Consider the following 16099-nt stretch of genomic DNA (forward strand, 5'->3'; position numbering starts at 1 on the left):
AGATGGCTAGGTTCATTGGAGCAACTGATTGGGCTTTTGCCTAGACTGAAGTGTGGATTTATGAGGGAGTCTGGTACAAGACTGAGAATGATGCCGTTCTAGTGTTACTGACGTACCTCAGGCAGCAAACGAGCTGCACAGAACCTGGCAAATGAAGCACTTCGGGGAGACATAGAGACTTGTACAAACTAGAACTGAATAGCTGTTTAATTGTGAGAGATGCCCCAGAATGTTTTTACAAATGAATAACAGAGATGAATTAAAGGAGGTAACTGAAGGTGGGAAAGTGGGTTTTAAGTACGTTTGTGAAGGAAAATATAAGGTAAAATGTTTTGTGACACGACTTCCAGGTTTGAGGTAATTGGATGCATGAGTTACTCCTTTTGGAAGATTGAACAATGTGGGAATATGTATGTACTGTAGCTGAGAACAAATAAATTAATCGAATGATAAGGGCTTCAGGATGAGAGTATATGCCACCATCAGGCCAAACGTACAAGACATGATTCTGCAGTAGCCACAGGGAAGGGAGATAACCTAACTGAACAGAGCTTTTATACTGCTTCCTGAGAATCACCTGGTGTGGTCTGGATCATGGTGGGAATGTGCTGTTTCGTTGAAGGAAACCAGGTCTTGCCCAGTAATTCAAACCAAACAGGTTTGACACGCCTTCTTGCACCGTGATTCAATACAGTATTATGTCGCTGAGGTAAAGTTGTATCTGATCTGTACTCTAGCTTTCTGACAATACAAGGGGCACCAGGGGAGCATAGCAGTTAGTGCAATGCTATTACAGCACCAGTTTGATTCCCACCACTGTCTCTAAGGAGCTTGTATGTTCTCCCCATGAACATGTAGGTTTCCTCTGGGTGCTCTGGGTTCCTCCCACATTCCAAAGATGTATGGTTAGGGTTAGTGTGTTGCTATGTTGGGGCCGAAAATGTGGCAACACTTGTGGGTTGCTCACACGATCCTCTCTGCTTTGATTTGACACAAAACAATATATTTCACTGTCTGTTTCGATGTACATGTGACAAATACAGATAATCTTTCTCTTTTAATCTTTATCCCTGAATGTAATTAGTTTGATTTTGATACTGCCCAGATGTTTTAGATTTGAAAAATGATGGCTTCCCAGATCCTCAAGTCATTTTCCATTTATTGCATAACCACATGCTGGTAATTCTTGTAATCATCACAACATTGCTAAGTATATTTAAGAACATAAGATTATGGGAAATAAGAGCAGGAGAAGGCCTGCTTCACCATTCAATAAGATCATGGCTGATCTGGCCATTTGACTCATCTCCACCAACCCGCCTTTTCCCCATAACCCTTAACTCCCCTACTATGCAAAAATCTATCCAACCCTGTCTTAAATATATTTACTGAGGTAGCTTCCACTGCTTCATTGAGCAGAGAATTCCACAGATTCACCACTCTCTGGGAAAAGCAGTTCCTCCTCATCTCCGTCCTAAATCTACTCCCCCGAATTTTGAGGCTATGTCCTCTAGTTCTAGTCTCAACTACTAGTGGAAACAACTGTCCTGCCTCTATCTTATCTACCCCTTTCATAATTTTATATGTTTCTATAAGATCTGCTTTTATTCTTCTGAATTCCAGCAAGTACAATCCCAGGTGCTTCAATCTCTCCTCATAGTCTAACCCCTTTATATCTGGAATCAACCTGGTGAACCTCCTCTGCACCACCTCCAAAGCCAGTATATCCTTCTTCAGGTAACGAGACCAGAACTGCACGCAGTACTCCAGGTGCGGCCTCACCAGTACCATGTACAGTTGCAGCATAACCTCCCTGCTCTTAACTTCAATCCCTTTGGCAATTAAGGCCAGCATTCTATTTCTCTTCTTGAAAGCCTGTTGCACCTGCAAACCAACCTTTTGTGACTCATACACAAGCACTCCCAAGTCCCTCTGCACAACAGCATGCTGCAATTTTTTACCATTTAAATAATAATCTGCTCTTTAATTTTTCCTTCCAAAATGGATGATCTCACATTTACCAACGTTGTGCTTCATCTGCTAGAACCATGCCCACTCACTTAACCTATCTATATCTCTATGCAGACTCCCCATATCATCTGCACAAATTGCTTTTCCGCTCAATTTAGTATCATCAGCAAACTTAGATACACTACACTCGGTCCCCTCTTCCAGATCATTAATGTATATCACGAACTGTTGTGGGCCCAATACCGACCCCTGTGACACACTGGTCACCACTGATTGCCAACCAGAGTAACACTCTCTGCTTTCTATTAGTTAACTAATCCTCTATCCATGCTAATACATCACCCTCAACTCTATGCATCCTTTTCTTATGGTAAGTCTTTTAGGTGGCACCTTATCGAATGCCTTCTAGAAATCCAAGTAAATAATGCCTATCTGTTCCCTCTATCCACTGCACTTGTTATATCCTCAAGTAACTCCAGTAAGTTTGTCAAACACAACCTGTCTTTCCTGAATCCATGCTGCGTGTGACTGATGGATCCATTTCTTTCCAGGTGCCTCAGTATTTATTCTTTAATGATAGCTTTAAGCATTTTCCCAACTACAGATGTTAAACTAACTGGCCTTTAGTTACCTGCCTTTTGCCTACATCCTTTTTTGAACAGTGGCATGACTTTTTGCCATCTTCCAATCCACTGGGACCTGCCCAGAGTCCAGAGAATTTTGGTAAATCATCATCAAAGTTTCTATTATAACTTGTGCCATTTATTTCAGTACCTTGGGATGCATTCCATCAGGACTGGGAGACTTATCTATCTTCAGATCCACAAGTTTGCTCAGCAGTACCTCTTTAATGATAGCTATTGTACTGAGGTCTTCACCTCCCATCGCATCAATATCATCTCTCTTTGTCATGTTTTCCATTATTTTTATTTTCCATAAGACATAAGAGCAGAATTAAGCCATCTGGCCCATCAAGTCTGCTCCACCACTTACCATGGCTGATCCATTTTATTTTCTCCTCTTAAACCCCAGTTCCTGGCCTTCTCCCCGTAACCTTTGATGCCATGTCCAATCAAGAACCTATCAATCTCTGCCTTAAATACACCCAAATGACCTGGCCTCCACAGTTGCATGTGGCAACAAATTCCACAAATTCACCACCCTTTGGCTAAAGAAATTTCTCCGCATCTCTGTTTTGAAAGGGCGCCCCTCTATCCTGAGGCTATGCCCTCTTCTTCTAGACTCTGTCACCATGAGAAACATTCTTTCCACATCTGCTCTGTTAAGGCCTTTCAAAGTTTGTAAGGTTTCAATGAGATCCTCCTCATCCTTCTGAACTCCAGCAAGTACAGTCCCAGAGTCAACAAACATTTCTTGTATGATAACCCTTTCATTCCTGGAATCATCCTTGTGAACCTCCTCTGAACCCTCTCCAATGCCAGCACATCTTTTCTAAGATGAGGGGCCCAAAACTGTTCACAATACTCAAGGTGAGGACGGACCAGTGCCTTATAAAGCCTCAGCATCACATCCTTGCTCTTGTATTCTAGACCTCTTGAAATGAATGCTAACATGGTATTTGTCTTTCTCACCACCAACTCAACCTGCAAGTTAACCTTTAGGGTGTTCTGCACAAGGACTCCCAAGTCCCTCTGCATCTCAGATTCCTGGATTTTCTTCCTGCTTAGAAAATAGTCCACACATTTATTTCTACTACTAAAGTGCGTGACCATATGTTTTCCAACATTATATTTCATTTGCCACTTTCTTGCCCATTCTCTTAATCTGTCTAAGTCCTTCTGCATTCTACCAGTTTGCTCAACACTACCTAGCTCTGTACCCATCTTCGTATCATCTGCAAACTTGGCAACAAGCCCATATATTCCATCATCTGAATAATTTATGTACAGTATAAAAAGAAGTGGTCTCAACACCGACCCCTGCAGAGCACCACTAGTCACTGGCAGCCAACCAGAAAAGGATCATTTTATTCCCACTCGCTGCCTCCTACCAAACAGCCAATGCTCTAACCATGTTAGTAACTTTCCTGTTATAAAATGGGCTCTTAACTTGGTAAGCAACCTCATGTGTGGCACCTTGTCAAACGTCTTCAGAAAGTCCAAATATACAACATCCTGCATTCCATCTATCCTACTTGTAATCTCCTGGAAGAATTCCAACAGGTTCGTCAGGCAGGATTTTCCCTGGATGAAACCATGCTGACTTTGTACTATCTTGTCCTGTGTCACAAGTACTCCATCACCTCATCCTTAACAACTGATTCTAACGTCTTCCCAACCACTGAGGTCCGTCTTATCTGGTCTATAACTTCCTTTCTGCTGCCTTCCTCCTTTCTTAAAGAGTGGAGTGACATTTGCAATTTTCCAGTCCTCTGGCACCATGCCAGAGTCCAATGATTTTTGAAAGTTCACTTCTAATGCCACTACAACCTCTAATGCTACCTGTTTCAGAACCCTAGAGTACAGTTCATCTGGTCTGGGTGACTTATGTACCTTTAGGTCTTTCAGCTTTTTGAGCACCCTCTCTCTTGTAATAGTAACTGCACCCACTTCTCTTCCTTCACACACTACAACGTCAGGCATACAGCTAGTGTCTTCCACAGTGAAGGCTGATGTAAAATACTCATTTAGTTCATCAGCCATCTCCATGTCCCCCGTTATTATTTCTCCTGCTTCATTTTCTAGCTGTCCTGTATCCATTCTGATTTCTTTTTTATTTTTTAACATACTTGAAAAACTTTTACTATCCACTTTGATATTATTTGCTAGCAAGCTTTCATAATTCATCTTTTCCCTTCTAATAAGTTTTTATTGTTGCTGTGGTTTTTAAATACTTCCCAATCCTCTATCTTCTCACTAATTTTTGCTTTGTTGTATGCCCTTTCTTTTGCTTTTACAATAGCTTTGACTTCCCTTGTCAGCCATGGCGGTACTATTCTATCATTTAATTATTTCTTCATTTTTGGAATACTTATGTCCTGCACCATCCTCATTTTTCCCAGAAACACACACCATCGCTGCTCTGCTGACATCCCTGCCAGCAGCTCCTTCCAATTTACTTTGGCCAACTCCTCTCTCATACCACTGTAATTTCCCTTATTCCATTGAAATACAGCTACCTCAGACTTTACTTTCTCCCTATCAAATTTCAAGTTGAACTCAGTCATATATTGATCACTGGTTCCGAAGCGTTCTTTTATCTTAAGCTCCCTAATCGCCTCTGGTTCATTACATAACAGCCAATCCAGTATAGCTGATCCCCTAGTAGGCTCAATGACAAACTTCTCTAAAAAGCTATCTCTTAGGCATTCCACAGACTCACTCTCTTGAGATCCATTATCAACTTAATGTTCTCAATCGACCTGAACATTAAAATCTCCCATGACTATCATAACATTTCCCTTTTGACATGCCTTTTCTACTTACTGTTGTAATCTGTGGTCCACCTCCCAGCAACTGTTGGGAGGCTTGTATATAACTGCCATCAAAGTACTTTTACCCTTGCAGTTTGTTAACTCGACCCACAAGGATTCGACAATTTCCGATCTTATATTACATCTTTCTACTGATTTGATGCCATTCTTTACCAGTTGAACCACACCACCCCCTCTGCCTACCTTCCTGTCCATCCGATGTAATGTGTAACCTTGGGCATTCAGCTCCCAACTACATCCATCCTTCAGCCACGATTCAGTGGTGGCTACAACATCATACCTGGCAATCTATAATAGTGCAACAAGATCATCCACCTTATTTCTTATACTACGTGCATTTAGATACAACACCTTGAGTACCGTATTTGCTATCCTTTCTGATTCTGCATCTCTAACGTTTTGATACTCAACCTGTTGGCTGCAACTAAGTCCCATCACCTACCTGCCCTTCCTGACAGTCTGACTGTACGCCATCTTTATTTTTTTACCATTCGTCCTATCCTGCCAAATTAATGTAAACCCTTCCCAACAGCTCTAACAAACCTGCCCGAGAATATTGGTCCCCCTCGGGTTCAGGTGCAACCCGTCATTTTTGAACAGGTCATACCTCCCCCAGAAGAGATCCCAGTGATTCAAGAACCTGAAGCCCTGCCCCCTACACCAGTTTCTCAATCACGCAAATCATCCTGTTTCTACACTCACAGGCACGTTCCCTTTGCTATTCTTAATGTCTACCCAGATGGAATCAACATTCTGCTCCTTAGATCATATATTGTCTCTCACTATCGTCCTGATCTCATCTTTAATTAAGAGCGCTAACGCACCTCCCTTACCTTCCTGCCTATCCTTCCGTATTACTTGACATCCTTGGATATTTAATTCCAAATCCTTTACACCCTGCAACTACATCTTTGTATGGCCACTAAACCATACCCCTTTGTACTGATTTGTGCCACAAGTTCACTGATCTTATTTTGGATACTGTGGGCATTCAAATAAAGTGCCCTTACACTCATTGTGCTTTTAAAATCTTGTAATCTTTTACTCTTTTACATTTGACTTTGCTTCACTCCACTCTTAGTTTCCTCTTTTTTATCTTTCTCCACACTTTCCTTTTTTACTTTATCCTTGCTTCTCCAATCTATTGAACCCACACCCCAACTACTTAGTTTGAAGCCCAGTCCACAGCCCTAGTTATGCAATTTGCTAGGATCCAGGTCCCGTCACAGTTCAGGTGGAGCCTGTCCCGTTGGTGCAGCTCCTTCCTTCCCTAGTACTAGTGCCAATATCCCATGTATTCAGACCCACTTCGCCCACACCAATCCTTGAGCCACACATTTAACTCTCTAATCTTCTTGACTCTATGCCAATTTACATGTGGCTCAGGTAGTAATCCAGAGGTTACTACCTTTTTTGGTTCTGCTTTTTAATGTAGTTCCTAGCTGCTCAAATTCCCTCAGCAGAACCTCCTTCCTCGTTCTACCTATGTCGTTGGTACCCACATGGACCACGGCAATTGGATTGCTCCCCCCAACTGCAAGTTCCTCTGCGGGTCAGATAAGAAGTCCCGAACTTGGGCACCAGGCAGGCAGCACAGTCTTCGGCATGCTCTATCCTCATGACAGAGAACTCTGTCTATTCCCATGACTGTACTATACTGAATTACCACTACATTTCTCTTCATTACCCCCCTCTTGAAGTTAGGTTGATCATCCTTCCTACAGCCCCCACTGTCATCCACACAGGGTGCAAAAATTTCAGACCTGTTGGACAAGCTGAAGAGCTGAGGCTCCTCCAGCACTGTCTCTTGAATTCCACTACCCACCTCACTCACAGTCACACCATCTTGTCCCTGACCACAGACTGAATTTGAGGCAGCTAATCTAATGGGTGTGACTACCTCCTGAAGCAGAGAGTCTAGGTAACTCTCCCCCTCCCGGATGTGTCACAGTGTTTGAAGTCAGGCCCAGGTCATCAACTTTGAGCCTGCGTTCCTCGAGTAGCCAACACTTGCTGCAGATGTGGTCACCAGGAACCACAATGGGATCCACCAGCTCCCACATCATGTAGCCACAGCACATCACCTGATCCTGCATTATTCCTTTATTTAATTAGCTGTAATTTAGTGACTTTTTATTCAACCACTACAAAAGCCTTACTTGCTACTCACCTGTGTCTCCTCACCAAAGCATCAAGTTCCCACTCTTACACTGATCCACTCACACAGTGGCCACTCTGGTTTGACCCTGCTCTACTTTTATTTCTTCCTGCTAATGAATTGCAAATTGATTAGTCCGCCGCTAATGCGCCGAACCCCGTGAAACACTCCTTTTTTAAACTCTTCTACCTGACGTGCGTGAAGCTCTCTCTCTTCGAATCAATTGGTCCGCCACTAATACACTGAGCCCTGCGAAACGCTCTTTTTTAAAACTTTTCTCCCCAACCTTTCTCTCTGCAAGTTGACTGGTCCACTGCTAATGCCAATTCTTGCCAATTGCATCAGATATCTAATAAATTCAGTGCAGTGTAGTTAATTCCATTCCAGCACCTACCTTGTTTGGGGATCAGCAGGTGAGATGATAGATCCTGTGAGTTTTAATATGCAAGTTGTTAGTGGACATCAGCAATAGTAGGACATGAAACGGTGGCCGCCCATCCTTCATTCAGAAACTCTGCTATTATGACACTAGATATGTAATTTATTCAGGGACGGAATGACTGAGATTCACCTCCAGTTAGTGTGTTAGGTAGCTGCTTCATTCAGTGCCAAATTCATTGGGTTATATATCTTGAGTCTTATTGGTATCTGACTATAATTGTCACATGAAAACAGTTGAGTTTTGCCATGTCTTTCACTGGTGACCCTGTTTCATTCTTGGCAATATCTCAAACCAAGTATAATGTTGTTTCTAATGATTATTAATGTTATGTTGTAATTCAAACTGGTCAACAATGGTTTTGCTTATGGTCCCAACAATAGCTGTGCTGATAAAAAAAAATTCCGAGTGCTATGGATCTGAAAATAACAAAAAAAAAGGAAAAGCGTGGCACAATCATGACTGGCTGGGGAACTAAAGGCACTATTATTGTTTTGGAGATTGTCATTAATTATGGATTCTCTACATTCCATAAGACCATAAGATATAGAAGCAGACGTAGGCCATTTGGCCCATCGACTCTGGTCCACCATTCACTCATGGGCTGATCCAATTCTTCCAGTCATCCCCACTCCCCCGCCTTCACCCCATACCCTTTCATGCCCTGGCTAATCAAGAACCTATCTGTCTCTGCCTTAAATGCACCCAATGACTTGGCCTCCACACGCTGCTCGTGGCAACAAATTCCACAGATTTACCACCCTCTGGCTAAAGTAATTTCTTTACATCTCTGTTCTAAGTGGACGTTCTTCAATCCTGAAGTCATCCCCTCTTGTCCTAGACTCCCCTTCTATGGTAAATAACTTTGCCATATCTAATCTGTTCAGGCCTTTTAACATTCGGAATGTTTCTATGAGATCCCCCCTCATTTTCCTGAACTCCAGGGAATACAACCCAAGAGCTGACAGACGGTCCTCATATGGTAACCCTTTCATTCCTGGAATCATTCTCGTGAAACTTCCCTGAACCCTCTCCAATGTCAGTATATCCTTTCTAAAATAAGGAGCCCAAAACTGCACACAATACTCCAAGTGTGGTCTCATGAGTGCCTTTTAGAGCCTCAACATCACATCCCTGCTCTTATATTCTATAGAAATGAATGCCAGCATTGCATTCACCTTCTTCACCACCGACTCAATCTGAAGGTTAACCTTTAGTGTATTCTGCAGAAGGACTCCCGAGTCCCTGTGCATTTCTGCATTTTGAATTCTCTCCCCACCTAAATAATAGTCTGTCTGTTTATTTCTTCCAAAGTGCATGACCATTCACTTTCCAACATTGTATTTCATTTGCCACTTCTTTGCCCATTCTCATAAACTATCTACGCTCTCTGCAGGCTCTCTGCTTCCCTGACAGTACCTGCTTCTCCACCTATCCTTGTATCATTGGCAAATTTAGCCACAATCCATTAATTCCATAGTCCAAATCATTGACATGCATCATAAAAAGCAGCGGTCCCAACATCGAACCCTGTGGAACTCCACTGGTAACTGGCAGCCAGCCAGAATAGGATCTCTTTATTCCCACTCTCTGTTTTTTGCTGACCAGCCAATGCTCCACCCATGCTAGTAACTTCCCTTTAATTCCATGGGCTTTTATCTTGCTAAGCAGCCTCATGTGCAGCACCTTGTCAAAGGCCTTCTGAAAATCCAAGTACACCACATCTACTGCATCTCCTTCGTCTACCCTGCTTGTATATTTCCTCAAAAAATTGCAGTGGGTTAGTCAGGCAGGATTTTCCATTCAGGAAACCGTGCTGGCTTTGGCCTATTTTGTCACGTGTCTCCAGGTACTCCGTAAGCTCATCCCTAACAATTGATTCCAACAACTTCCCAACCACTGATGTCAGGCTAACAGATCTATAGTTTCCTTTCTGCTGCCTCCCACCTTTCTTAAATAGCAGAGTAACACTTGTAATTTTCCAGTCATCCGGTGCAATGCCAGAATCTATCAATTCTTGAAAGATCATTGTTAATGCCTCCACAATCTCTCCAGCTACTTCCTTCAGAACCCGAGGGTGCATTCCATCAGGACCAGGAGATTTATCCACCCTCAGACCATTAAGCTTCCTGAGCACCTTCTCAGTCGTAATTTTGACTGCACATACTTCACTTCCCTAACACTTCTGAATGTCTGGTATACTGCAGATGTCTTCCACTGTGAAGACTGATGCAAAATACACATTCAGTTCCTCTGCCATCTCTGCATCTCTCATTACAATATCTCCAGCATCATTTTGTATTGTTCCTGTATCTACCCTCAACTCTCTTTTACCCTTTATATACTTAAAAAAGCTTTTAGTATCTTCTTTGATATTAGTCACCAGCTTCCTTTCATAATTCACCTTTTTCTTCCTAATGACCATCTTAGTTTCCTTCTGCAAGTTTTTAAAAGCTTCTCAATCCTCTAGCTTCCTGCTAGCTTTGGCTTCCTTGTATGCCCTATCTCTTGCGTTTAATTTAGCTCTGTCTTCAGTTGTCAGCCATGCCAGTGTCCTTCCATTTGAAAATTTCTTCCTTTTTGGTATATATCTGTCTTGTACTTCCCTCATTTTTCACAGAAACTCCAGCCATTGCTGCTCTGCTGTCCTTCCTGCTAGTGTCCCTTTCCAGACAACCTTGGCCAGTTCCCCTCTCATGCCATTGTAATTTCCTTTATTCCACTGAAATACCGACACATTGGAATTTAGTTTCTCCTTCTCAGATTTCAAAGTGAACTCAATCATATTGTGATCACTGTTCCCTAACGATTAAGTCTTGAGGTCCAGTAATGGCCTGGTTTTCCCAATCCACTTTCATGTTAAAATCCCCAATGATTATCATGACATTGCCCTTCTGACACACCTTTTCTATCTCCTGCTGTAATTTCTAATCCACACCTCGACTGCTGTTTGGAGGCCTGTATACATCTGCCATTAGGGTCCTTTTACCCTTGCTTTTTCTTAACTCAACCCATAGAGACTCTGCATCTTCCGATCTTATGTCATCCCTTTCAAATGATTTAATACTATTTCTTATACACAGGGCCACACCACCCCCGCTGCCTACTAACCTATCTTTCTGATACACCGTATATCCTTCGATGTTCAGCTCCCAATGGCACCCATCCTTTAGCCAAGTTTCAGAGATGGCCACAATGTCATACTTGCCAATCTGTAGCTGAATTTCAAGATCGTCCATTTTATTTCTTATGCTGCGTGCGTTCAAATATAACACTTTCAGTCCAATATTTATTATTGCTTTCTGTTTTAACTGCACCACGGCTCTATTGCCTTGTAACTCATCTCACTGGCTATCATTATGCCTCATTTCTTGCCTGTCCTTTCTATCTCCCTGTTGCATGTTATCTCTGCTTTATTTCTGTTTTCCCCTTCCTCAGCCCTATCACTCTGGTTCCCATCCCCCTGCCAAATTAGTTTAAACCCTCCCTAACAGCTCTATTAAACCTGCCTGCTAGGATATAGTATCAATGGTAAGACTCTTGGCAGTGTGGAGGATCAGAGGAATCTTGGGGTCCGAGTCCATAGGACCCTCAAAGCAGCTGTGCAGGTTGACTCTGTGGTTAAGAAGGCATACGGTGTATTGGCCTTCATTAATCACGGAATTGAATTTAGGAGCCGATAGGTAATGTTGCAGCTATATAGGACCCTGGTCAGACCTCACTTGGAGTACTGTGCTCAGTTCTGGTCGCCAGGAAGGATGTGAAAACCATAGAAAGGGTGCAGAGGAGATTTACAAGGATGTTGCCTGGATTGGGGAACATGCCTTATGAAAACAGGTTGAGTGAACTCGGCCTTTTCTCCTTGGAGCGATGGAGGATGAGAGGTGACCTGATAGAGGTGTATAAGATGATGAGAGGCATTGATCGTGTAGATAGTCAGAGGTTTTTTCCCTGGGCTGAAATGGTTGCCACAAGAGGACACAGGTTTAAGGTGCTGGGGAGTAGGTACAGAGGAGATGTCAGGGGTAGGTTTTTTACGCAGAGAGTGGTGAGTGCATGGAATGGGCTGCCAGCGGCAGTGGTGGAGGAGGATACAATAGGGTCTTTTAAGAGACTTTTGGATAGGTACATGGAGCTTAGAAAAATAGAGGGCTATGGGTATGCCTAGTAATTTCTAAGGTAGGGACATGTTCGGCACAACTTTGACGGCCAAAGGGCCTGTATTGTGCTGTAGGTTTTTTATGTTTCTATGATATTGGACCCCTTTGGGTTCAGTTGTAACCCAGCCTTTTTGTACAGGTTGTACCCGCTCCAGAAGATGCCCCAGTGATCTAGGAACCCGAAGCCCTGCCCCCTACACCGGTCTCTCAGTCACACATTAATTTGCCTGATCATGCTAGTCTTATGTTCGTTAGTATGTGGCACAGGCAGCAATCCCGAGATTACTACCCTGGAGGTCCCGCTTTTCAGCTTCCTACCCAACTCCCTGAATTTTCTCTTCAGGACCTCCTCCCTTTTTCTACCTCTGTCATTGGTACCAACACCAACACAATCTCAACAGAGGGCTTTTTACCCTCTCCCTTCAGAATACTCTGCACCCGATCCGAGACATCCCGTACCCTGGCACCTGGGAGGCAACACACCATGCGGGTATCTCTATCAGGCTGACAGAACCTCCTGTCAGTTTCTCTCACTATGGAATCCCCTATGACTACCACATTACTCATCATCTTCTCTCCCTTCTGCACCACGGAACCAGGCTCAGTACCAGAGACCTGATTGCCGTGGTCATCCTCTGTCAGGTCACCCCACCCTCGAAAGCATCCAAAATGAGATAACAATTACTGAGGGGGGTGGCCACAGGGGTGCTCTCTACTATTTGAGCTCTTCCCATCCCTTCCCTGATAGTCACCCACTTGTCTAACTCCTGCAGCCTTGGGGTGACTAACTCCTTGTAGCTCCTATCTATCTCCTGCACACTTTCCCCTAATAAGCAGTAGGCCATCAAGTTTCAGCTCCAGATCCCTAACACAGTCTGTCAGAAGTTGCATCTCAGTGCACCTGGTGCAGATGTCGCCATCTGGGAGACTGGAAGATTCCCAGGATTCCCACATCTGACACCCAGAGCAAAGTACTAAACCTACAGCCATGCTCTCTATTCCTCAAAAAAAAAGTAAGGAAAAGAAACAAAGTCCACTTACCCACTTACCTCGCCGAAGCCCGAATGAGCCAAGGTCCTACCACTCTGCGTCAGACCACTCCATCAATGACCGCTCCGCTAGGCAGTGCCTCCCTTTTATGCCTGAACCTTCCCTGCTGTCCAACTCACGATTAGTGTGCCGGTTATAGCGCTGATAGGCCAAGTACAATGGACACACACTCTCGAAGCTCCCTTTTTAAATAACCGCCACCAACCTGTGAGAAATCCCTCTTGGTAAAGCTCTGTTCATGCCACTGATAGGCCACGTCCAAATAATGAAATTGCAATAACTTCATATTCATATCATTGCGATCTAGGCAGAAGATTAAATTGAATTAAGAATTCCATTGAAAATTTATGGTTAAGTTTACAGGAGTTAGAATGTTCAACTCCCTTCCTGGAAGTGATTTTAGAGCCAGGGCTGAATTAAGCATGAAAACATTTCTTATTTTAGTTGGATGTATGTGATCAAATTTGAAATGTTTTTGTCATTCTCTGGTGTTTGCAAGGATCAAAACTTTCCTGATGAAATGAGTTGGCAGTTTCTTCCAAAGGATTGACCCGACTGAACTGTCATGTGTGAAACAGTGATAGAATATTGACGTGGAGGCTTTGGAGACGATGCAGATGAAGTTCATCAGGATGTTGCCTGAATTAGAGAGTATTAGTTATAAGTTGTGGTTGTGCAAAGTTGTAGTGTTTACTCTGAAACTTTGAAGGCTGATGGGAGATCTGATAGTATATAAAATTATGTAGGTGGTCAGAGTACTTTTTTCCCAGGGTGTAAATGTCAAATACTAGAGGAGAAGAATTTAAAATGAGAAGAGGAGTGTTTAAATGCATGTACCAGGTAAATTTTTAACACTGTGTAGTAGGTGCCTGGAAACCACTGCAAGGGGAATTGATGGAAGCAGATGCAACCATAACAGTTGTGAGGCATTTAGACGGGTGCCTAATGGAGGGAATGGAGGCATATTGATCACGTGGAGGCAGACAGTCTAGTTTAATGTGGCACCATTATCATCAGCACAGACGTCCTGGGGCCATGGACCTGTTTCTGTGCTGCACTGTTCTATGTTCAAATTGGTGTAATTTATGTATTACTTTTGTTAGCAGAGCCATTCTTGGGATCATATTTGTTACAAGGAAAGTTTTACCTTGTATGAGAATAAAGACGTTTAATGGTTTTGCAGGCTTGAAGTAGAGAAAGCTGTCATAATCCAGCAGATAGTACCCCACTTCCTCCAGTATGTTTATCAGTGGACTGTGGAGTGAGGAGGGTTGGTGGGGCTGCTGAAAGAGGGAAATGATCTCAGAGAGATGCTGATCGATTCTCAGCAAGGATAGTGGAGGAAGGGTAGAAGGCAACAAGACTGGGCCAGCTCTCCTCATTTAAGGGATTGTCAGTCCTGATCTGCATACAGAAGCAACTAAAAAAAAGTTGTATGGGGTTAGTTCCCAGATAAGCTGTGATCTATTATTATTAAAGTACAACATGGAATAGGCCTCTTTCTGGCCCTTTGAGCCATACCTTCAGCAATCCTTAATTTACTCCAGGGACAATTTACAATGACTAATTAACCTACCAACCTGTACACCATTGCAGTGGGAGGAAACCAGAGCACCCGGAGGAAACCCACACGGTCACGGGGAGAACATACAAACTCCTTACAGGCAGCAGTGGGAATTGAACCTGGGTCGCCTATACTGTAAAGCGTTATGCTAACCACTACGCTATCTTGACCCCCGACGTGATACGAACAGGCAGCCTTCTGATCTCACTGAATTGTGAGTAGAGCCCAGGTCCTGAAAGGCTAACTACTGTCTCAGTATGGAGAAAGCTGGGGGTGGTGATTAGGTGATGTTTATTAGAATGGGTGTTGTTTTATCATTGTTGCACCTACTGAGTTACAGTGAAAAGTTTGTTTAATACTATTCGTATAGATCAGATCATTACACAGTGCATTCAGGTAGAACCAGGTAAAACAATAATGTTGCAGAATAAAGAGCAAACGAGACAGAGAAAGCGCAGAGAAGGTAAACAATAGGGTGCAAGGTCATAACAACGTAGATTGTGAGATCAAGAGTTCAACTTATTGTACTAGGCTATATTTAATAGTCATGTAACAGTGGGGCAAAAACTGTCTTTGAGCCTGGTGGTTCATGCTTCCAGGCTTTTATATCTTCTACCTCTACTATAACTAATACTCTCTAATCCAGACAACATCCTGACGAACTTCACCTGCATCCCCTCCAAAGCTTTCATGTCAATGTTCTATCACTGTTTCACAGACTTAATTTTCACTAAGGTTTTTGATAATTCACTCCGCAGATTGAGAAGGAGAAGATAAAGTCAGATGTGTCAGTATCACAGTAGAGTAAAGGGAATTACAGAGGCATGAGAGAGGTGCTGGGCAAAGTTAACTGGAAGGGGACAGTAGCAAGGATGATGGCAACAGCAATGGCTGGAGTTTCTGGGGGCAATTCATAAGATAGCTACGTAGATCCCAAAGATAAAGAGGTATTTTAAAGGGAGGATGAAGCAACTGTGGGTGGCAAGGGGGGTCAAAGACAGCATAAAATCAAAAATTAGTGGGAAGTTAGAGGAATGGAAAGCTTTTACAAGCCAGCTGACGGCAACTAAAAGAAACAATAAGGAGAGAAAGGATGAAATATGAAGGTAAGCTAGCCAATAATATAAAAGATGATACCAAAACTGTTTTCAGATATAAGAGTAAAAGAGAGATGAGAATGAATATTGGACTGCTGGAAAGTGATGCTGGAGAAGTAGTAATGGGGGACAAAGAAACATCGGATGAACTTAGTAAGTATTTTGTGTCAGTTTTCACTGTGGAAGACAATAGCAAAATGCCAGGA

General features: G+C 43.0%; 1 protein-coding gene across 9 annotated transcripts in view; it reads left to right on the top strand.

Annotated features, from left to right (window-relative positions):
- Positions 1-16099, top strand: part of adam22 (ADAM metallopeptidase domain 22) — a 356035-nt gene that overhangs the window by 173661 nt on the left and 166275 nt on the right. The gene's annotated exons all lie outside the window — the stretch shown is intronic.

The sequence above is a fragment of the Mobula hypostoma genome, chromosome 3, assembly GCF_963921235.1.
Source record: "Mobula hypostoma chromosome 3, sMobHyp1.1, whole genome shotgun sequence".
Classification (NCBI taxonomy): Eukaryota; Metazoa; Chordata; class Chondrichthyes; order Myliobatiformes; family Myliobatidae; genus Mobula; species Mobula hypostoma.